The sequence below is a fragment of the Oenanthe melanoleuca genome, chromosome 6, assembly GCF_029582105.1.
Source record: "Oenanthe melanoleuca isolate GR-GAL-2019-014 chromosome 6, OMel1.0, whole genome shotgun sequence".
NCBI classification, from domain to species: domain Eukaryota; kingdom Metazoa; phylum Chordata; class Aves; order Passeriformes; family Muscicapidae; genus Oenanthe; species Oenanthe melanoleuca.
In genome coordinates, this window is record NC_079340.1 from 8,917,965 (window position 1) to 8,941,558 (window position 23,594).

Sequence of the window (23,594 nt, forward strand, 5' to 3'; positions counted from 1 at the left end):
TTATAAAACCCTTCAGGAAAAGCTGACTTTGTTTTTTACTTTCAGTTTGCTCTTGGACAGCTTTTCACCTTTCTTAACCTGAATAAGGAAGCTGTTGCCCTGGACTAGGATTCTTTTCTATTTCCAGTAAATACTTTTGGAAAGTATCTAGTGTTGAAATCTATCATCACTTCCAAGTGTCTTGCATTCTTGTCACACAGAGAATGAAGTTCCAGTAAGTCATTAGTGGGCTGAAGTGTCTTTCTTCAAGGAGTAAGGACTGCTCAGTAGCTTTGTGGTTCAGTGGAAATTATATTATGCTGAAAGAATCTACCTGAAGAGTGACACTTTAGTTGCATTGTTGTTACCTGGTTAAACGATGAAAATATTCCAAGGAGTGCTCCTGTTAGTGAAGTCTGTAAGTCATACAAATTTCTTTTGAGCATATACCCAGATGTGACTGAATTCCTTTTGTGCCCGAAAGATATTTGTGTGTAGTTTGGCCTTTGTCTTGCAGTGGTGTGTATATTCTGTAGTCTGTGTTAAGAAGGTGAAAACAAAGAAACCTAAAAGAAAAGATAACCCAGCAATCTTATTTGGAAATCTTTGCTGCCTTCCCCTAAATTTCACAGTATTGATTGTTTTATAAATAGTTCTCCACATTGCTTAGGAGGAGGAGGTAGCTTCTCTGCATGGAGAAGTATTTTGCTGCAGTGTTGCCTGTATAATTTTATAAAATAGGTGTCATTCATCTGAAGGGTTAAATCAGCTGAAATTGATATAGAGCTTTAGCATAGCCAGTAAAGAAGCTCCCAGTGTTAAACATTTTGCTAGTTCTTTTATTTAAATGTTAACATATGAATTACTTGATGGTTTAATAGAATGCTGATGATTCTGAGTAGAGAGGGACAGAGGTTATCTCTATTCGACCTCCTTTTCATATTTTTCCTTGATTAAAACAAGAATTTTCGTTACTTATTTGAGTAGGAAATGAATTAGCCAAGTTAAGGGAACATAAAAAGATGCTCTGTTTTCCTTCTTCCCCAAAAGAAAAATGGAGTAAGAAAAATTACTTGGGGTAATTAATTATTTTAAGTGTATCTGTTAAACTTGATTTAGCTTTTTCTTGAAAGATACACATCACATGGTGCACTAATTTATGCACCTGAAATTACTCCGCTTTCATCTTTTTTCAAAGTTTTTTAAGTTTAAATATTATTAATTAGCCACAAATGGGACAAAGTTGGAAAGATAAAAAAGTATTCTTGTAATGGTCCATGCTCTGTGTGTTGAACTTTGTCTCCACTAGTTTCAAACTGGTCATATGTATGGAGAACTCTGCCTGGTGGGGCTAAGCAGTGTGGATGTTGTATTCAGCTTTGAGTAATTCTACTTGGGGTTGTTCTCTGTCCATAGGTAAAAGTAAACAACATAAATTCCTAGCCCAGTATGCTATAAATGCTCTTACCTGTGCATTTAGAAGTCTTCTCAGAATGGAGAATCCACTGCATCAAGGGTGAATCAGTCTGTAGTTGATAAGTCCTTAAAGTGTATTTCCTGTTTGAATTTAAATGAGATTCAAATGTCAGCTGCTAGCTCTTCTGTCTTCAGTAAATAGAAAAAGCCGCTAGAGTCAGAGGGTTTTGTTTTTTGTGGGTTTGGGGTTTTTGTTGGTTGGTTGGGTTTTTTTGTTAGAAGTCATATTAAAGCAACAATGTCAAGTATCTTAAGTTTCTTGCAGCAGGACAAGCTTTCCAGAACTAAAATAAGCATGAATTTTTCAAAAACATGATTGAACAATAACTACCATCAATGCTTGCTCGTATTTTTCTGATGCTGTCTCTCAATGTTGATGGAAAAGCTTTCATATTATTTTTCAAGCCACTCTGGAACACAGTGAAGTCTCAATTGCTTTATCTACATACCAAGAATAAATTAAGTTCTCACTGAGTGTGTATCTTGCTATAAAGCATGTATTAAAACTGTGGTCTTCTTCAACCCCAAGAGTGTTTAATTGGCTAAAAATCAAATTATGCCTTTTTTCTCCCTTTTCCCCTTTCTTTCATAGGCTTTATGCTCATCTCTGTAAAGCCATGTCTTCAGCAGGCACAGCAGTGAATGATCACTTGTACTCATCAGGTCCCTCTTGGGAGCACCCTGTCCATCCACAAGTTGTGGGATGATGCCTTAACTTCCAAAATAAAGTATTGAGATGTGTCTGAAGGAGAGCAGCTGTCAGATTTGTTAGCTCATGTCCGCATTGCCAGAGCAGTTCGAGGTGTGTGCAGAGTGCCAGGTGTGGAGTTCTCAGCAGGCACACCTCTGGTGCCTTTTGTTGACAAAAACTCTCCCACGCTGAAGAAGCTGTGGATTTAATTTAGCTATTCTTTTTCAAGTTTTTTTTTTTTTTTTTTTTTTTTTTTTTTTTCCATTTTGTAGGATACAGCCAGTCTCTTTTAGTGTTTGTCCATGGAAGGTGGTGTTGCTATATGAAATGAACCTGTTCCCAGGCAGTTAACCAGAAGAGATCTGTATTGTTCTCTGCAAGTGGCCTGTCACCACCTTTTACCACAATGAGGTTTTTTTTTATGGCTTTGCTAAGTGGGGGAAAAAAGGCAGCTTAGTTTTCATTCAAATCCTTGATGAGGGCACCAGGACTCCTGTGCATTTCAAGAAGAGAATTTGAGATGTGATGAATTCTTCACCATTGCTTCCAAATATATAAATCAATAGGAAATGCAAGGCCAGATTAGGTATTAGATAACTATACAGCATGTCCAGGAACCTGGTGATTAGTTTTCCTGCCCTGTGTTTGTTTGTTGCCCTTCAGGTCTATTCTGGATGTAGTATTTCAGAAATCTGTCATTAGAAATCTTAGGTCAAATTGAAAGCATTCATAATATGGTGACCAAAGAACTAGAGGCAGTATAACATTCTGGCATTCAGAATGAATAATTGTTAGACTTAATAGCTGAAATGGCTGAGGATTTTTGTGCACCTTTGGTGTCCACACTGAATTAACCTTGTGTATTATTTGCCATGTGAGGCAGCATTGCCTTACTCCAACCTGTTCACCTCAGCTGGGGCAGATGTTGAGGCCATAGTGGCCTGAGTTTAGACTTGCAAATTAAGTGCTGTATCATCATGCAAATTGCAAGGATGGAAATTACTTCATGCTCATGTCTTCTAAAATCCTGATGAGTAAAGAATACTTTAGCAAATATACAGCTTGTTTTATTACTTGAGAAATTTCTTCTAATTGTCCGTCAAGCACAACATCACTGACTGGTCAAGGGATGGGATTGCCCCTCTCTGCTCTGCCCTGGTGTGGCCTTGCCTCAAGTCCTGTGTACAGTTTTGGGCACCACAAAGCAAGAGAGATAGAAAGCTATTAGAGAGTGTCTAAAGGAGAGCAGCAAAGATGGTGAAGAGCCTTGAGGGGAAGCCAGATGAGGAGTGACTGAGGTCCCTTGGTCTGTTCAGCCTGGAGAGGAGGAGACTGAGCAGAGACCTCAGTCACAACTGCCTCCTGAGGGGAAGAGGAGGGGCAGGCACTGATCTCTGCTCCGTGGTGACAGGGACAGGACTGAGGGAATGGCCTAAAGTTGTGTCAGGGGAGGTTGAGGTTGCATATTAGAAAAAAGTTCTTTATCTAGAGGGTGGTTGGGCACTGGAACAGGCTCCCAGGGCAGTGGCCAAAGCCCCAAGGCTGGCTGAGTTCAGTAAGCTTTTGCACAATGCCCTTGGGCACATGGTGTGACTCTTGGGGTGGTCCTGTGCAGGAGTTAAGCTTCAGTGATCCTTGTGGGTCCCTTCTAACTCAGGATATTCCATGATTCTAGCTTCTGTTTGGTTTTTTGGTTGTTGTTTTTCTGAAATAATAATGTTTAAAGAAATTTCAGAGACCAAGTATGCTCCAGCAAGTCCCTAGTACAAACATCTTACTAAAAGAGTTGATTCCATAATTACAGCTTTCTTGTGTGTAACAACTTTTGCAAAAAAAAAGATGACTTGTGTTTTCTGAGGATAATATTCAATTGTCTGAATAATAAATTGATCTCATTGTATCAGAAAAAGTTTGCAGTACCTGTAAATGAGTAAAGGAAAGCTTAATGTGCTTGCAATGAGATACAGTCAAAGGCTATCAATGTAATTTCACATGGTCATTTGGAGTATAAAGCATTCTTTCACCTTGTTCAGAAAGGTGGGGATTTTTTCACCACTGAATTACAAAAATGAGTAAAATATTTAGTTGTGTATCTTCTCTGCCAAAGACTTACAGTTGTTTTGGGAGCTTCAGTTAATTGTGGAAAGCTAGAACATTCCTGTAGACAAGCACGTGTAACATTGTACATTAGAAGACTATGGGGTTATGACTTTCTGAAATTTTGTCCCAAGGAATCTATAAAGTCCAAAGGAATCTATAAAAATACCCAAATATCTAAAGAGTAGATACTACATGTGGCCCAAGTGAATTCTGAAGTTGTCTAGAATAATTTGAAATATTTTTACATGCCTTTCTTTTTGTTTTGCTATGTAGTGTTATATGGCTAGTGATCTAAGTTAAAAAGGTGGCTGGATGTAATGTGGACTCCAAAGGTTCCTCCATCAGTTATTTTACTCTTTAGCCTGTAATCCACTTTTCTATAGAAAAACCTATGTACTTGATAGGGCTGCTCATGGTGAAGGCCTTTAACCTTATCGTGATGGGATTGGTGTCTGAGGTGTCTCCTGATTTCCTTGAAGAATCTGTCACGCTTCCATGTGCTCAGAGCTGTTGAGCTGATGGCTCTGACTTAGTGCTTTGCTGAAGGCAGTGATCTTGTTGGAAAGGTTTGCTTACTCCCAGCTACGTGTTCCTGTGACCTGTGTTTCTTGTCAGAAGTTAGCCTGTGTTTAATATGATTTTGTGTGTCTGTATTTGGTTTGCATGGCAAGGTTTTTGTTGCTGTGAGGCTACAGGGGCAACTTCTGTGAGAAGGTGCCAGAAACTTCCCCTATGTCAAATGGAGCCAGTGCCAGCCAGATCTAGGAGGGACCCACTGCTGGCCAAGCCTCAGCCCATCACTTCCACTCACTGTGGAAGTGTCTCTGGGATAACATGTGTAAGCAAAGGAAGAAGTTATTGTGCAGTAGCAACTGCACCTGAAGAGAAGAGTGAAAATGTGTCAGAGAAAGAAAAAGAACTCTGCAGACACCGAGGTCAGTGGAGAAGGAAGGGTAGGAGGTGCTCCAGGTGCCAGAGCAGATTCCCATGCAGCCCATGGTGAGGCAGCTGTGCCTCTGCAGCCCATGGAGGTCCACAGTGGAGCAGAGTTCCACTTGCAGCCCGTGGAGAACCCCATGCTGGAGCAGATTTGTGCCCAAAGGAGGCTGTGACCCCATGGAGAGAGGAGCTCATGCTGGAGCAGGTTTGTTGGCAGCACTTGTGATGCTGCGGAAGGAACTTGTGCTTCTCGTAAGGGACTGCACCTCGTGGAAGGGACCTGCACTGGAGCAATTCATGCAGAACTGCAGCCTGTAGGAGTGAGTCATGTTGGTGAAGTTCATGGGTGAACTATTTCTTGGGGGAGGAATCCCATGTTGGAGCAGTGGAAGAGTTTGAGGAGTCCTTCCCCTGAGGAGGGAGGATCAGCTGAGACAGACAATGTGTCAGGACCTGATCGATGTCCCCATTCCCTGTTCCCCTGTGCCACTTGCAGGGAGGAGAGGAGGTGAAGATTTTGGGAATAAAGCTGAGCCTAAAAAGAGGAGTGGGATGGAGGGAAGGTGTTTTTAAGATTTGGCTTTATTTATCATGATCCTACTTCAATTTGATAATACAGTAAGCTAATTTCCCAAGTTGACTCTGTTTTGCCTGTGACATTAATCAGTGAGTTATCTCTCCCTGTCCTTATCTCAACCCACAAGCCTTTTGTTCTATTTCTTCTCCTTGTTTAGCTGAGGAACACAGTGACAGTGGCTTTGAGCACCTAAGTCAACCTGCCACATTATTTAATTTTTTTTAAAAAATTAATGTAAAATTTAGATTTAAGAAAGTAAATATCAATCCTACACACAGAGGTATAAGGCAATGTGATAGAACATTAGTGTGGTTTTGAGGTTGGTTGCTCTATAGTATTTTGATAGTGCACTAAACCATGTGGTTTTAAAGTTGCAACAGAATTTTCTATTTTTTTAAATCAAAGGGTCCCTGAAAATGTTTCTTACCATTTGAATTACTCTGTAAAATAGACAGATAAAATAAATACTTGATCTTTTGCAGGAATCTTAGGGGGAGGGAGAAGAGGATCACCTATCAGAATGTGCTCTAATATGTCCTGCGGGACAGGCAGAAGCTGAATTTCATTGGCTCTTTTGTCAGAGAGAAATTGCACTCTGGGCAACATTCCCAGGATCAGTATTATGATAAGAATGTGCGCCTTGGAGTCTGTGTGCCAAGTGATCCAATTTAATTGTTGCTTCCATCCACACGAGGCAACCTATTAGCCAGGTGGCAAGTGTGGCCCAGTGACTGTCTGAGGCTGCTGGGAAGGCTGACTGGGAAATTTGCCTGATGGTTAAACACAGCATGGAGCCTGGGCTGGGGTTTTCTTGAAGAAAACTTAGGAAATCAGTGGTGTCACAAGCAGCCTTATGTTTTCAGGGATGTCAGACACAACGAAGACTGTTAATTGTGGTGCCACTGTCATCAGTACCCCTGGAGGAGGCTGAGATTGCGGGTGGAGGAGCTTTGGGCCAGGTACCTCCAAAGTTGTGCTAAAGCAGTTGAGTTTTACATCTGTCTTGAAAACCAAGCATATTTGTTAGAGAAATTGTTTTGGATACTTAGGAGAGCTGTGGGATGTGATGAAAGAAGGAGTTGCTCAGCAAAGGCTTTTGCCCAGTTGTTACTTGACAAAGCTTGACAAGTCAGATTCTGACTTCACCTCTCAGCACAGAATGAGCTGGTGGCTTTGATTTGTCACCACTGTTGCAGGCTGATGAGTTTCCTTTTGAGGGTAACTGCTTTTCTTCTAACAGCAAGCTGTTGTAAGATTCCTTTTAGCTCCAAAGTCTGGAGAGTGAGCTGATTTTTCAGCTTCTACTGGCTCACTGTTGAAAAATATTTAAGACGACTGACAGGAATTCTGCAGTGTTTCTGGGAACACAGAGCCTGCTCTCCCAGCACAGCAGCCTGTGGAGTGCTTCAGATGACTACAGATGATGTGGCTAAAACACTGAAGATACCCTATAAGAAATCAGGAGGTTTAGACTTTTTCTGGTATGGGAAATTACATCTGCCAGGGCAAAGTAAAAATCTGGTGGAATTATCTGGCCCTAGTGATGAGGCAGAATGAGCCTTGTACCTGGATTCTCATGGCCCCAGTAACAAATTATTTGTGCCACTAGATGCTGTGGAGAGTATGGTGTATTGTAATTCCTGCAGATTTGTGTCATGCTGGAAAATACTTTTTTTCTGTCAGATACTGCACAGTCCCACCTTACGCAGGAATTTATTTGTACTCTCATACCTCTAGATCTGCCCGGGGCAATGATATTTCAGGAGCTTGATCATGTAGACCATTTTGTCTTCTATCACAGAAGGTACTGAAGATGATGAAAACAAAAATGTGTAACAAGGGCAGGTAGACTACTTGCTTAGCTGCTAAAGTGTGTTGGTCCTTCAGATGTTACCTGTTCAGGGTGTCATGTGTCTGTGTGTGCTTGCATGGTTGTAAGGCCTCAGAAGGAAAAGCTTGGGTTGTTCTAGGGCACAGATTCTCCCCTCCTATGAAAAGGGGACGAGTGATGTGAGGAGTCTTCTGATACCTCTTGAGTAAACAAGAGGAGCTGTCTGTTCTGCTAAAAAATACTTTGCTGTGCTAGGCCTGGTCCATTGATTTAACTTGCAGCTAGTCATGTTCATGAAATAAAAAACAGAGTCAAGAAGAAGAAAGTTGTATGGCTCTGATAGAGAACTTCTGCTCTCACAAAAGAGGGTGACCTGAGTTAAAGAAAAACAGTTGTAGGTTTTTAGGGGTTTTTTCAATTGTACAGAATTTTTTCAATTTGTCCTATATTTTCTGTCAGACTGACAGTGAAAGGTCAATCAAGAATTGATTCCATTGGTGGCAGCAGCATTACTCCACCTGCCTACACAACCAATCAGCCGGGTATTGGAATTGCCCAGTTGATGTTTCAGTCTGTATTATTTCTGTTCTGTGTCATATCTTGTTTTTTTCAAATTGCTTCACAGCAGTATTTCTGATGTTCTCACAAATAATTAAGATTGTTTTTTACTGCAAAGGATCCACACAGTAATCAGTAAAAACAACAAAATCTAGGCTATCCAAGAACAACCTGTAAGTGCTGGAAAGAACAGTGGTATCCTGAACTAATTTGAGTGTTTTGACCAGATATATAGGAAGGATATATAGGATACATATACAACCCAGTGTAATACATATGTGAAGAACTGTAAATCATGAAGTACTTGAATGCTGTATAATTCCTTGCATTTTTAATACCTTGCAAGAATAACTTAATATTTTTAATTAAAACTCCAGGGAAGGTAGGTATAAAATTAATATTTAAAATTAGCTTTCACAGAGATATATTTTTACTTACATGATTTTGAACAATTTTGAACTACCTTGCCTCAAAGATCAAAAATGCACTTGAACCATGTTTTAGGCTCTTACTTTCCCTCTTACTACCTAGAAGACATGATGTCCAGGGACTGGAAAGTGTTTGTTCAGCCAGTTTATTTCATAAGCTGGTCTCATTGTATTTGGAAGGGCTGTTTGTTCAGTGAGATGTTCTTGCTCATATACCTTCACTTTTTGACAGACAAAACCAGCAAGCCCCAGATTTTCCATACAGCATGATGTTTGCTTTTCCCACTGTGCTGTGGGGGTTTAGCTCATATGCAAACTTGTTGAAAAAGGTTTCCTTAATAAATTCCTATCTTTGGACATGAACTGTGGAGTAAAATTTGGAAATCTGGTATGATTTCTCTCCATTTGCAATTCAGTTCATATTTTGAAGTAGTAGTAGTCCTGTAAAAGCAACAGATAACAGGAATTCTGGCTGTATTTTCTAGTGGCAGTCATGAGATTGTTAACTGAAGGATCTTCCAGCCTGCCATATGGGTCTGCAGTGTATTTTCATTGTGCATAGATTTCTAACAAACAGCCTATTGTCTAGGACTATAGTTTACCTGAAAAGGAATAATTCTGCTTCTGAAACCTCTCCCATCTCTGGTTCCCTGAGCTGCCAGCTGGCTGTGAACTCTGACACTGCACACAGAGACACGTTGCAAGCAGCACATGCTGTTCCCCTTTGCTCCCATGCCAAGTCTCAGATGCTGAATGGTTTTGCCGCCCTCCCCCCCCATTTTTTTTTTCTGATGTAACTATGTGTCTGGTATCACCCAAGCCCACATTTGTGCCATGTACTGAATTCACAGAAACTCCAAAACAAGTTCTGTTTCATAAATTGAAATAAAGTTATGCTTACCTGAATGGCCACCCTGCAGAAGTGCTCTGCAGATGGCTGGTGCAAGTGAAAGAGCAGGAAAAGAAGTAACTGGAGGCTGGAGTGAATGGTCAAGTATTTAACCCTGTCTTTACCAATGAGTTCTTGTATGATCATCTACTTAATTGCACTTGAATTAGTTAAACTCTTATGTGACTTTAAGTTACTTTACAAACTTCTGTTCCTTAAATACACACTGTATTTAACAAGTAGCAGGCTCCTTCAGGAAGAAAGATAATTTGAGTAAAGTAATTCACATGAAAACTGGTGAGGCAGTGGGGGCAAAGTGGGAATGAACAGAGTGCAAAAGTCAAGTGCCAGGGAAATTTTTGGCATCAAAAGAAGTGACAGGTAAGGGAATGAATTAGATGTGGCCCTGGAACTGAAGAAACTAAAACTACTGAGAAGGGAAGCAGTAACTGGAGATAAGTGGTAAGACAAGAAAAAAGGAATCCAGAGGCTGACTAAGTTTGCTCCTCAAGGCAAGTCAGACTGACTTGAGCTTTGCCAGTGCAAGTCCCTGTGGTCTGTCTGTCCTGCTCATAGCTGCTGCTTCCTGCACTCTCTGCTAGCAGGAGAAACCCCCCACTCCCAAATGAGGTTTAAATCAACTCAGTTTAGATATTCTGACTGTTCCCTGGGGCCTGACAGTGGCAAAAATATCTAGAGTTTTCTGGATTATGTAGTAGCTAGTGTGTTCATGTAATTCAGATTTTTCCTTTCCCCTACTGAGTGCTTCTATTTTTCAGTTGATGGTATATGAAGATCTCAGATTTAGTCTTGCTATTAAGAACAATTTGTAGGTAAATCTGGATGTAATATGTAACTAGTGACAAGCACTGTGAGACTCTGTACTTTTGAAGTTGAGCCTCCTATAGTTGCTGTAGTTTAGCAAATTCTAATGAAGTGGAGGTATAGTTGTGCAAATAATTTATTCACTTGTTTTATTTTGTACTTGATAGCACTTCTCTGGAAGATGCCATCAAGAATGGTACTAAACATTTTGAAAAACATATATTAATAATTAAGCAGTTTGGATAAGTGTATAAAAATAAATATTTAAGTAAATTGATTTTTATAAAATTGAGTATATTCTCAAGTAGCATTTCATGCTGATGAAGAACTGGAAGAAACAGTAACACAGTGAGGTCACTCCCATAATTTAATAATTATCATTAATTTCTGTCCTATCTTGAGAGAGGTTTTTGAGTTGCCTTTTTAAAAAAGGGAAAGATGAATCTGGAACTGACACAAAAATTCAGTAAGTCATAAAAGAGACTGTGTCCACATCACCAAGCAGTGTGGTGTAATAAGATCAGATCTGTCAGGTGCTGAGAACCTGGCATCTGTGCTACACAGGTGGTTAGAGTTTTATTTCAGGCTAGTCCTGGTCCGATTCTGTGGCTGAATTCCTCTTAGTGGTTGGAGCGTGTACAATGTATACTGATTTTATTCAGAAGAAATCTGGTTCATGTACTTGATGACTGCTTTGCAATGTAAAGCAAAGCAAGAAAATAGGGTTGTTTGGGAGATGGACTTCAGAAGTGCAGTCCTGATTTGAATTAAATGCTAATATAGACATACTTAAGAGTCATGCAGATCAGGAAGTTCATCAAAATAAAGTTTAGTAAAAGAGCTTAGATATCTGATCCATGGGGTTGGAATCAGGAAAGGCATGAATACTTACAGAATTGAACAGCTACTTCATCAATTTGGAAGTTTGGAAAAAATACATGGAGGACATGGTTTTAAAGCAAAACAAAAAAACCCTGAGCTGCATTATTCAGAAATGTCTTTACTCTTGTAAAGTAAACTCTTTAAATAATACCAAGTGGACTTTATATAAATTCAGGTACTAGATACAGGGAGATTGGAGGTGGTGTAAAAACAGAAAGCACACCAACTTTTTTTCTGTTATTCTTTTGGAGCCTACCAGCAGATGAACGTGAGGTCCTTGGTTAGACAGGAGAAGATAAAGCGAAAGCAATCTCTACAAACACAACTATATGGCTAGTGTTTTTTCAGTTTTACCATGGAAGAAATAAGTCAAGTGTCAGCTTGTCTGCTCAGAGGAGACAGTTGTCTTTAAGAATTGGTGCTATCTGATATTCTGGATGGTTTCGGGTTACCATTTAGCACAAATTTATTATTTATTACCAAGACTATTAAACCTCAGTGTGTGAGTAGCAGTGCTTATAAATGGATGTGGAGACAGAAGTATTCTGACCTTCTTTTAATGGTAAAGGTCTTTATGGTGCTTAGGAAGGAAAAGAGAGAATGGATGCTGAAACTCTCTGCTGGAAATCATGCACATGGCTTGTCCGTTTGCACCCCTCTTGTTGGCCTTGGTATTCAAAAGTCATTACATCTCTACACTGTATGAGTGACTGTATGTTATTTAACAGTATAGCTGGAATGGTGGTGTTCACCAGTGGTGAAAATGGTGGTGCTTGTGTGGTTTTCAAGGTTATGATCAGTCATAAGACTGGGACTTCAAAATGGTAAAATTATTGTAGGATCTCTTTAAAAACTTCAGATGAGGGAAACATGCAGAAATTGTGACACTGATAAAATGGGGTAAGTTTGCAATAGGTGGCATCTGCTCACCATGGAATTAAACTAACAAATTTGATAAGCCCATCTTAGCTATCAACAATGCATCTGAAAATGCTGGGACTTTATACAAATCAGGCTTGCTTACAATCTTTAAGAGAACTGGGTAAGAGGCTGTGCCAGGCTTTTCTCTGATTCTGAGATGTACAGCAGTTCAAAACCACAAGCCAGAAATCAAACCCACCCAATTGCCAGTACCTTTGTCCAAAGTCTTGGTTGTTTTTCAGTTCCCAGGAGTAATCATGCCTGTGCAAACTAGCTACAAAAAACTACAAGAAACCTATTATTTTTCCATATATTGCAGTCTCTGGTGTATGGAAACTAATGGTGTGACACCAGTGGATTTTTGGTGTGAAGCTGCAGTCTTACAGATTTTCTGATGTTTCTAATAAAAACTGAACTGTGCATTTGTTTTTTCCTTTGGTGTCACCAAAAATGTGTCCTTTTTTTTGACTTTTGGAAGAAGTTCTTCACAGGAAGGGTGATTGAGCATTGGAATGTTCTGCCTATACAGGAGTCACAATGCCTGGAGGTGTTTAAGAAGAGGCTGGATGTGGCACTTACTGCCATGGTGTGGTTGACAAGGTGTCATGGGTTGAACTCAATGGTCTCCAAGGTGTTTTCCAACCTAGTTAATTCTGATATTCTCTAGTTTGCTGAATCCTTTAAAAGAAAACAAAAACTTGGAAACTTGGTGTCTGGAGGTTTGCAAATCTGGCTGGTATAGACAGGAGGATCCAAGAGTTACGAGAAGAGATGGGAAAGACTCTATAGAGATTTCTAATACCCTTCATCCTTGACATCACCATTAATTTAAGACAAACACATGTTTAAACTAAAGGACATAAATGTTTTTGTTGGTTCATTTTTAATGTAAGCAATTACTTATAACAATAAAATTATTTGAAATTTATTTTTTGTGTCAGTGTTTAGAAAATATGCTGCAACTGTGCAGCTGTTGGATATGCATGACTCTTAGGAAGTTTCTAGCTGGTAGCAGCTCATCGTAGGAGATGGTTTCTGTAATTCCAGATAAAAGTGCAATGTGCAGTTCACATTCTAGACCATAAACCATCAACACACTTTCTTCAGCTATCTCTTTAATCAAATCCTCTTTGTGTTTTTCAGATCAATAGAAATATGCATTTCCATAATACCACCTTTGAACTAATGAAGTGGAAGTACAGATGAAAACAGTCTGGAGGAAACTTGAAGTACAATACAGTTTCATTCCGTTTCCTAATTCAGAGGTAAGGTTAATGCATGCAAAATTTTATTTTGAGGATTTTTGGGATAAAAAGCATATGATAAGCAACCACCATATCTTATAAAAAATATCAGAGCCACCTTTTTATATGCTAGTGACAGTCTTTAATACCATATTAAAACAGCTGTTTGATCTTATCTCTGTCCATGTCTCAGTTATGAAAAAAGACAAATCTGCATCAGCTACAGAGACATCTGTTGTATAAAGGCACATTGGAAAACAGTAATGGTGTCAGGCAAATTTTATTTGGTAGAATCTGCTTTTTCACGAATACTACTAATGCTTTAGTTAATTATTAGTCTATTATTTTGCTGATATGACTGGGCAAAAGCTTTACACAGTGTCAGGTGGCAGGTCATGAGCATAAGAAGTGGGGTTGAAAACTCTGGACACAAGATTGTTTTAAAAAGGGAAACACAAAACCCATACCCCAAATCACCTTCACAAGTTACTTTTTCTGCCTTCTAGTCCACTGTCTTTTTTAAGACAAGTAGTATTAGAAGCAGTTGAGGGAGGGAGGAAGGTTGTTTTTTGCTTTCCCTGTATGTAAATAGCTGACCTGGGAAAAAATAAAATGGCAACACCACTCCACCACAAAATTTCCTTATCTTCACACAGTTGGTTCTCTTTTTACTATGGATTATGGGCTTCTAAGTCACCAAGCACACAAATGGGAAGAAGAGGGGAGCTTACCAGAAGCAAATAAAAGCAAGTCCTTCTGCTAATTTTTCTTGCTCCTATGTACTGCCTCTTGTTTTCATACCTTTTATACCTGAATTTAAATAGCAAAGGACAAAAGACAAAAGAAAAAGTTTGATCATGAATGCCAAAAGAGGGAAATACAATAAATACCAGATGTGAGCAGGGTATGTTGCCCAGGTGTTGATCAGACATTTTATGTGCTTCCTGAGTGAGAGATCAGCAGTATTGTATTTCATTGCCTGACCTGCTTTCAGGTATGTCTTTGAGCCTATTTATGAGTTTGGACACCTACAAAAAAACATGAAACTGAGTGTTTTAGTTTCAAATGTTTGTTATATACAAAAGATGTCTTTTGTTGGCATCTAAAATTGCTGCCTGATAGTTTATTTGTTAGTTCCTGATTGGTTTACAGAGAGAAATTGGTATTAAATTTCTTTGGCTGTTTCTTCCATTTTAGGGTTCAGTGAAGAGTATAAAATGTCTGACAGTTCTCAAGATATTTATTTTATCTTTCTTTAATATGAAATCTCTGCAATACAACCCTTCATTGTACTTTTGTCAATTCTACTTTCTTTTGTGAGACAGTGTAAAATCTTCTTACTTCTTACTTAGTAGGGTAAATAGGTCTTTTATAATTACACCTGTGAATTTGTGTATTTCTAGTGCAATACAGCTGGAGAAAGATAAGTATATTACATATAATTGGTAGGGTTATATGTGTTCAATTCCCTTCTGCAACTGGTGTCCCATATAGTGTTCTCTGTTTAATAGAAAGGTTTTAGTTGTATGATTATTTTCTTTGGGATGTTGAAAACTGGATTTGGATGACTTCCCAGCACCACCCATTAAAATGTCAAATACTCCTGCAGTTTGACTTGCCTGCAGCAAGGCATGACTTAGAAGGACGTTTAAGACCTCTAACATACAGCTGAACCAGTAACTTTAGTTGACAGTTTAGGAATAGCTTCCTACTTTTTAGCTTCTACTGCCCATAGAGTTGTCATCTTTCTGTGTCCTCCAAACGAGTAGTGGTAGGAGCATCTTTCATGTGATGGAGCTCATTCACTCAGTACCAGAAACACATACCAGGTGCTTCAGAATGAAGGGTGCCAGTGATGAGGTGGTATTCCTGCAATGATTTCCTTATTAATCATCAAGACTGCCTAAGATCCTCTCTGTTCTGTTAGAACACAATTCTTTTGTAAGGTTGGGTTAGCTGCCATTGAATTTCCTTGGTGGCAAACTATTTGCTAGGAGTTAATTCCATAACAAACACGCTGAGCCACTTGAGACTCAGACCACAAATGGGAAATACAGGTCAGTGTGCTCAAAGCATTTTCCAGGAGTGGAGGAACCAGACATCCATGTCATCTTGTGAATCAGTTGATCAAAACAGGAAGTGCCAGTGGTTCCACTCTGGAGCTGCTCTGTTCTGCAGTGTCCTCCTAACAGGACTTTCCTTACTCCCATTGCCCCTGGCTTATTCCAGCCTGTTCCAGTAGTCTCATTATTTTGATCTCAGACCACACAAAACAAGAGCCTTCCTATTGCTAGGTCAAGACTGTCAGGCTCATTGAGGTCAGATTAAGCTGCTGGGAATCCCTCTGATTTTATGCTGGTTCTGTTTGGCTCAGGAGCTCCTGTTGAAAGTGTCATGGGCAACAAGATTTCAAAGAAATCTAGACAAGTTCTGTGTAGTAAAAGGAAGCTGAATTTTGTATTTTATTTCTGTATCTGAGGATGGTAATTTTATGGGGTAGGATAGAGAACAATTTAAGATCTTAGAGAGAAAAGCATATAAGGAATGCATTTACAGTATAGTCTGAAGATGTTTGTATTGACAGGAATGTGTTTTGCAACCAGATTATTGTAACATGGATATGTAATTAGAAACATACCAGATTGCCTTTTTTTGCTTATTTTCTATTTAGTGTTTAGATTAGCAATGGTAAAATGTGGGTTTCAACCAAACAGTAATATAGGGATTAATTTTGCTTTCAAGAATTGTTTTCTTTCCTTTTTTTTTCCCCCTTGAGCCAAAACAAAGCAGATAAATGTTTCTTTCTGATGGGACTATTTTGAAGCACTCCTGAGTAGCCATTTATGGAGAAGATTTCTCTAAATGAGGTTGAAAAGTCAAAAATGTCCTTCTCCCAAGGTTCCAAGGTTGTGAAGGTACAACAAGTTTCATTAAATGTTAGGTGAAGTGTTTCTGAATTGTTACCGTTCATACAGAATTTAATTAAAATAAATCTAGGGGTCGACTTCAAATGTATTTTAAAATATTAAATATTAAAATAATAAGCAGCTACTTGTTAGCTTACTGAAATCTAAGACGAATTTAAATAAGGGTCTTTTTTTATAATATCCTTAATGTTTATAAAGATACTGTGATAGAAGCATTCTAATTTTCTTATTTTGAAACCAGATACTATGTACCATACTTTAAAAAAAAATTACTTGTGTGCCACAGCCAAGTCCATGTAAAGAAAGGATATTTTTATCATGTCCTTAAAATATGTATGTTTTGAGATTACAGCAAGGTACAGGAATTTCAGGATATCTTGAGTAAAAATCTGAATCTGTTTAGAGTAATGGTAGAGGGGTCAGTAGTCACATCTGTTAAGAGAATTTCTACAGTGTAGATGTGCAGATGGCTACACTTCACTGTGCTTCAAACACACTTTGTTATTCTAAGATCTAAAATTCCTGTTCTCGTTCAAACATGCTCATTCAAGTTGCTGGTGTTTGAAAAACAATTATTTGTTTCAGTTGGCAGGTAAAGCATATGAAAGTTTTTTACAGAAACAGTTCAGTCCTGGGCTTTCAGTGGGATGAAAGTGAAGTGATAAGGGGTCTGCCTGTGCAGAGGAGAGTCCCTGAAGTCTTTGAGATGGCAGTGTATGAGAAGAGGGATATTTATACAGGTGTTGAAGTTCCATGCACTCTGACTTGTTTTGGAATTTGCAACTGTACACTTGCAATCTATGCTGTTTCCACTCCCCTTAGTAGATTTCATTTTTGGTGATACCATAATCTCTGAATTAATGAGACTTTTTTAATGGAGAAGGAGAAAAAAAAGTTTGCTTTATTGGTCTTTAAAATTTGCACAGGCACCCACCAAAGCCACTCTGTCACTCCCCTCTCCATGGGCTGAGATAAAGACCAGGAGAGGTTGCTCACTGATTACCATCAGAGGCAAAACAGACTCAATTTGGGGATATTAATTGAATGTCTTACTAACAAAATCACAGCAGAACAAGAAGTAGAAATCTTAAAAACACCTTCTTCCCACTCCCTCCTTCCTAGGCCCTACCTCCCCTCTCCAGCAGTGAAGGGAAATGGGGCTTGTGGTCAGTTCATCACATGTGCCTGCTGCTGCTGTTTAGGGAGGACAGTTCCTTCCCTGCTCCACAGACTGATTCAGCATGGGTCACTCTTCCCTGGGGCACAGTCCTTCAGGCACAGCCTGCTCTGATGGGGGCCTCACCATGGCTGCACCAGCTGCCTCACCATGGCTGCCCCAGGGGCACAGCTGCCTCACCATGGCTGCACCAGGGGCACAGCTGTCTCACCATGGCAGCACCAGGGGCACAGCTGCCTCACCATGGCTGCACCAGCTGCCTCACCATGGCTGCCCCAGAGGCACAGCTGCCTCACCATGGCTGCACCAGCTGCCTCACCATGGCTGCACCAGGGGCACAGCTGCCTCACTATGGCTGCACCAGGGGCACAGCTGCCTCACTATGGCTGCCCCAGGGGCACAGCTGCCTCACCATGGCTGCCCCAGAGGCACAGCTGCCTCACCATGGCTGCCCCAGAGGCACAGCTGCCTCACCATGGCTGCCCCAGGGGCACAGCTGCCTCACCATGGCTGCCCCAGGGGCACAGCTGCCTCACCATGGCTGCCCCAGGGGCTGCAGGGAAATCTTCTTTGGTGCCTGGAGCACCTCCTGCCCCTCCTACTGCACTGACCTTGGTGTTTGCAGTGTTTTTCTCACATATTCTCACTCCTCTCATCCCTGGCCACAGGAACATCTGTGCAATAACTTTTTTTCATTCTTGAGTATGTTATCTCCGAGGCATTATTGTCATTCCTGATGGACTCAGCCTTGGTCAGTGGTGGGTCTGTCCTGGAGCCAGCTGGCATTGGCTGGACAAGCTGCTGGCAGCTTCTCACAGAAGCTGCCCCTTTAGCCTCCCACCACCAAAACCTGGTCACACAGACCCAATAAATTACTGCAGTCTTTCAGCAGCTGGTTTGGTTTCAGTATGATTCTTAACTCAAATGTGTGAAAAATATCAAAAAATAGAAATGGAAAAATACTTAGGATGTGGTAGAGGATTACAAGATACTATATAGTGCTTGATAGTGAAGGTTCAATAATGATGGCTTTTTTGTCTCCTTCTCTCTGTCAAAAGTAATTCTGTATTCTCTTCAACTAGCAACAAAAATTGCTTCCTGTTACAGAATCTGTGGTTTTCCTGTAACCTCAATTTTTCCTTCACAGATTTAATTTGTATCAGCCTTAATTCCATCCTATTAGAGGTGATTCATGTAAGCTAAAGAATTCTGAAATAAAGGCTTTGATAGTGAATATGTGGAAGGAATAAATCACTCCTAGATGGAATAACAGCCTTGACAGAAGTAACATAAGGCATTAAGAAAGTGATCTTGAATGACCAGGTAATAATTGAATTGCCAAAGTTAATTCAGAGATGACTTAAGAGGAACATGGTTTTACTTTTAGGATTTTTAGGTTATGGAACTGTTGAGACATAGGAGATACCTTCAAGTTTAAAGCTGATGGGAGGGTGGGGGAAGTGTTTGCAATAAAAAGTAGTGTGCAAGTCATCCCTGTAATAGTGAATATGGTCGTACACCATGGTGGTAAAAGAGAAAAGTAGGGAACTCCAAGTGAAATTCATAGAAGGAATATATCATATAATCTCTGTACCTTTTTAGTTTCTTTAGGTCCTAGTCCAGTTGCTTTCTTACAATACGGAGAGAAAAGCAAAGATTGAGTGAAAAAAAACTTACAGATTTTATTAGTTGAATGTGATCTTCGCTTAATCAAAAACCGAACCAAGCTTCTACCCTGTTTGTTGATATCCTGCTATCCTGAGTTCTACTGTGCAACAGTTGTTGAAAAATGTTTCATAGTATGTTTAAAATAACATTTTTGCACCAAGAGCTGGTGTAGTTGGTTGATTACAAATGGGAGATTTTTAATCTCATTAATCTCATGACCAGAAAGCTCTTGCTTGCTTTTGAATTTTGTGTGGAAAAAAAAATTAACAGTATTGCTTTAACACTTCAGTGCAGGGGAATAGAGGATTATAACTGTTGAAGTAAACATTACCTTTGAACTCTGTTTTTGTCTACCTATTGAAAGATTACTGTTTGGGTTTGGAAATGTCTTTGAAGCTATATTTGATGAAAGTACATTGTTCAAACGTAAGAGGAGTATTTGTGTGCATGTGCATGCCATGTTGTTTCTGTAGTTATTTAACCAAGCAGATCTACAGTGCACTTAGAGTTTAACTTAAGTTTGCATTAAAATCAGTTTTTATCTCGGCAAGGCTTGCAGAACACCAGCAGGATAAGATAGCGCTCAGACACATAGATTTAGAGTCCCGGAAAATTTCCCTGAACAATAATACTTTCTTACATATGTCACATTGAAATTAAATTTTGCAGATGAAAACAGTTGCTGAATGCAGCATATAATTAATTGTACATTATTTGTCCTGTGTAAGCACTTTCTTAATATAACAATCTAGTTTGGTATATCCACTCTCTGTGAGGTAACTCTGTAGGTGAGCATCTCATGCTCTACACATAGGCATTTATCATTCTGATAACTGAAAATATCTGAACTTTGCAGGTTCTCTGTAAGATAATGAATTGTTCGAGTTTAGGCTATTCTGAACTTGCCACCAATAATACTTGCTCACTTATTTTGCCCTTGCTGTGACTGCTCATGTTCTCTGCCTGGAGTTTGTCATCACATAAAAATATACCCAACATAAGTTTTTAGGGTGAAGTGGAAGCTCACAGATGACAAAAGTTAGTCAACTATTCATTAAAATTCAAAAGAATAAGAAAGGTTGCAGTTTAAAGGGTAATATAACTAACACAACAAACTTAATAGGTAAACATAATTTGCAAATTACATTTATCTAAAATTTTGTTTCTGTAGTAAGAACATTTAAAAAATAACTCCCCCCTGCCACAGCAGTCCTTTAGAGGATCATAAAGGAGCAGCACCTCCAATTTCATTTATTTCAGCTATTAAAATGCTTCTTTGGAAGTCTGACAGAGACCACTCTTTTGAGGATATTTGTGTGTTATTTACAGTGATTTGTGGGAACAGCTGGACAGGGAATTTCTCCTCTCAGCAGAGCACAGTACCTCCGTGGGCATGGCAAGTAGGTGAGGAAAATGAGGATTAAGGCTTACCTTGCCAAGCAGTGTTTTGTATTAGCAAATCTTCACGATGTTGAACTTGCCAGTCTTGTCTCTGCTGTTTGTATGTGTCAAGCAAATACTGTCAAAGAAAGCTCATCTCTCACCCATTGCAGTGGGGAGTGCTGAATTTGATGATTTAAAAATTACATTGCTTGCTTATGAAGTAAGATTTATAAGTGTGTTTTTATCTTGAAATGACATATGAATTCACTTGTTCGGCTGCTACCTTCTGAGAAGCAGAACAAAAAAATATGTCCATGTTGACACTTGGAAGCGTTGTGAGGGCAAGCAGTTCACTTCTTGTGAAATGCTCTTGTGTCGGCCTTTTTTAATACTGGATCACATGTCACTTGCTCTAAAAGGGACACCATAGTCCCTTTGTTACATACCAGAGGGAAAGGGTTTGCAGAATGTAAGCAGGCAGATTCCCCTCTGTAAGGCATCACTACTTGCAGTTTGGATGGGTTTGTATTTTTGGCTGAGGGATGTCTTCATAAGTAATGTTTCCTGTCCTCAGTAATTTGAAACGCCATCTTCTAGGTGTAAATGAAAAGGAAAGGGGATTTAAAAGCTCCTTTTTGTTGCTTCTTCCTAAATTTATTTATTTTCAGCTCTATGGAAAGCTTATCCATTAATAACTTTCATGTCTACAATGTGAGTGTGAGGAGTGAGGGCTCCGTGCATTATCAGGTTGACTCTTTTGACCTTGGTAATTACTAATCTATGCAATCGGGCCTTTCTGAGCCCTGTCAGCCTCGCTTGTTTAGCGTTTTATTTATTTTATTGGTTTCTACGAGTCCTGAATAGGAAAAGGGGATTTAAAAAGAAAATCCCCCCAAAAAAGAAACCCAACCCTGTGTTTATTCTTTCGGGGTGGAGGTCTTCTAGAGGGGAGCTGGCTTGCAGAGGGGGAAAGACAGTATTCTTATGCTAATCCAGGCTCTGGATAAGGAGCAAAGCAGCCGTGCAAACAATGGAAGTGGAGCCAGAAAGTCTGCGCTGCAGTCTAGCACGCCTTGAAAAGCATGTCAGGCCGGGCGCCTTGGGCTGCCGGGAGGGGCCGCGGGGGGAGCGCCGCCCGCCCGCTGCATGGAGCTGGCGGCGGGCCAGCGCTCGCAGTCTCGCTACCTACACGAGAGAGGAGTAGCTTTGAGTCTCGGCTTTTTTCACGTTAAACAGAGCTAACCCCCAAACCCCGTATTGAGTTGTCTCAGCTTGGCTGCTGCTGTTTTCTCCTTTGTACCAAAAATTGAAATGCAAGCGGTGTGTGTTTTAAATAGCAGCCGCATTTTCTAAAGGTTGTGCGTGAGCGAGGTAGGGTTTAGCGACGTGCCGCTAGTGGGAGATGAGCGCGCACCTCCCTGGCGCGGGCGGAGGGGAGCGCGCCGGGAGCGGGAGCTGCGGCTGGGAATGGCAGGAGGTGCCAGCTTCCCTCCCGTCCCTCGCTCCGATGGGACACACCGATGGACTGACCTGGGCAAAGCCGCGCTCTGTCCAGCCTGCTTTCTTAGGGGCTAAAGGCAGTGACCAAAAATAAAGGCTGTTCTCCTTGGGCATCACGAAATGAAAAATGTGCTCTTTAGGCACCAAACAAAACGCCCAGCTTCTGCAGAACAGAACTTTTCTTCGTGAGTTCTGTAATTTGCATAATCGCCTTCACTTTGGAGACATGAAGAATTTGTGAATTTCTTCTTCTAGGTTGAGCAGAGGTTATAGGTGTTGCAGAAGCAAGCCAAGATCGTGGGAGCTAAGTAAAATAAATGCTTACCCTGTCAGTTTTTTGATCTGGGTATTTTTTTTTTTTTACCTAGATTAATGAATAACTGTCCTTAAATTATGAAAAAAATACTGTAAGGTTGTGAACACATTCACTATTCTTCAAAGTTCTGAAAGGGATGTTACACATTCGAAACTCTTTCTATAAAAGCATTTGTAATTTTGAAGACACTGGTTCACTTATTTTAGGGTCCTTTTTCCACTTCTAAAAATGTGAGCAAACATATGTTTAGGATTGAGGCCCAGCTCTTTTCCTTTCCTCAGCCCAGGTATGTTATTTGTGTCAAGTTATTGAAACTCAGAGCCAAAATATATGATAAGGCAAATAGTATGACCATAATATTTTTAATAGTGACATGTAAAATTTCTAATACTTTGATGATTTTTTTTTCCCCCTTGCTGCTTATGTTTTGTGAACAAAAGTATGTTTCTTATGAATAGATCTAAAAGGTTTAAGTTATGATTCCCCATTTGGAGTTATTAAATTTAGATATTGAATGCATTACATGTGGAGACTTTTCTCCTTGTTCACATTGACTGACATGACTGTAAGGAACTAGCAAAAATGATAAATTGATTATAAAAACATAGGAGAAGGATAGCTTCTGGGTAGAATAGCAGAAGTTGATGTCATTTATTATAGAAGGAGCATGGGTGTCCATTTGCTATTGTCTTAAGGGCAGAAGCTCTTAGCCAGCTGATCATCAAAGTGAAGGAGTTGAGAAAAGAGGGAGATGGGTCAAGGTGAATAAACATGTGTTGTGAAATTTTCCCTGAATATATTCAAATAAGAGAATGTGTCATGTTTGTAACACATTAGGGTATGTTTGAATACCTGATTGGAGGGGGAAAACAATTTTGCTGCATGTTTTTACAGTTAATTTAAGTGAAGAAACTTTGTAGCAGTTAGTTAATTGGATGGAAGAATAACAGTATGATGGGCATTCAGGAGTCCAGTGACTGGCATCCCTAATTACCTAATTTTGCTGGGCATGGTAGAAAGCAGCTGGGCTTTAATTTCTTCACAGTTAACAACTTTGTTTATGAAACAGAGAGATATATCATAATTTAGTACTTTGACTTCTGAATTCTGCCATGATGTATCCGTTTGATATTTGCCAGCAGTGGGAAATCTTCCTTTCAGGAGATATCTGCTGGACTGTCCAAGGTAGATTTTGGTGACTTTTCCCACTTGTAAGAAATAAGAATCCTTTTCTAAGAGTGTGAGCTCCTCTACTGCAAAAAACCTGTTGTTAAAGTCTTGTG

General features: G+C 39.8%; 1 protein-coding gene across 2 annotated transcripts in view; it reads left to right on the forward strand.

The window, feature by feature from the left end:
* BMPR1A (bone morphogenetic protein receptor type 1A) overlaps positions 1-23,594 on the forward strand; it is a 77,538-nt gene that overhangs the window by 23,772 nt on the left and 30,172 nt on the right. For both annotated transcript variants that reach the window (XM_056494622.1, XM_056494623.1), the window contains exon 2: positions 13,240-13,361. The gene's annotated coding sequence lies outside the window, so the exon portion shown is untranslated. The remainder of the gene's footprint in view (positions 1-13,239; positions 13,362-23,594) is intronic.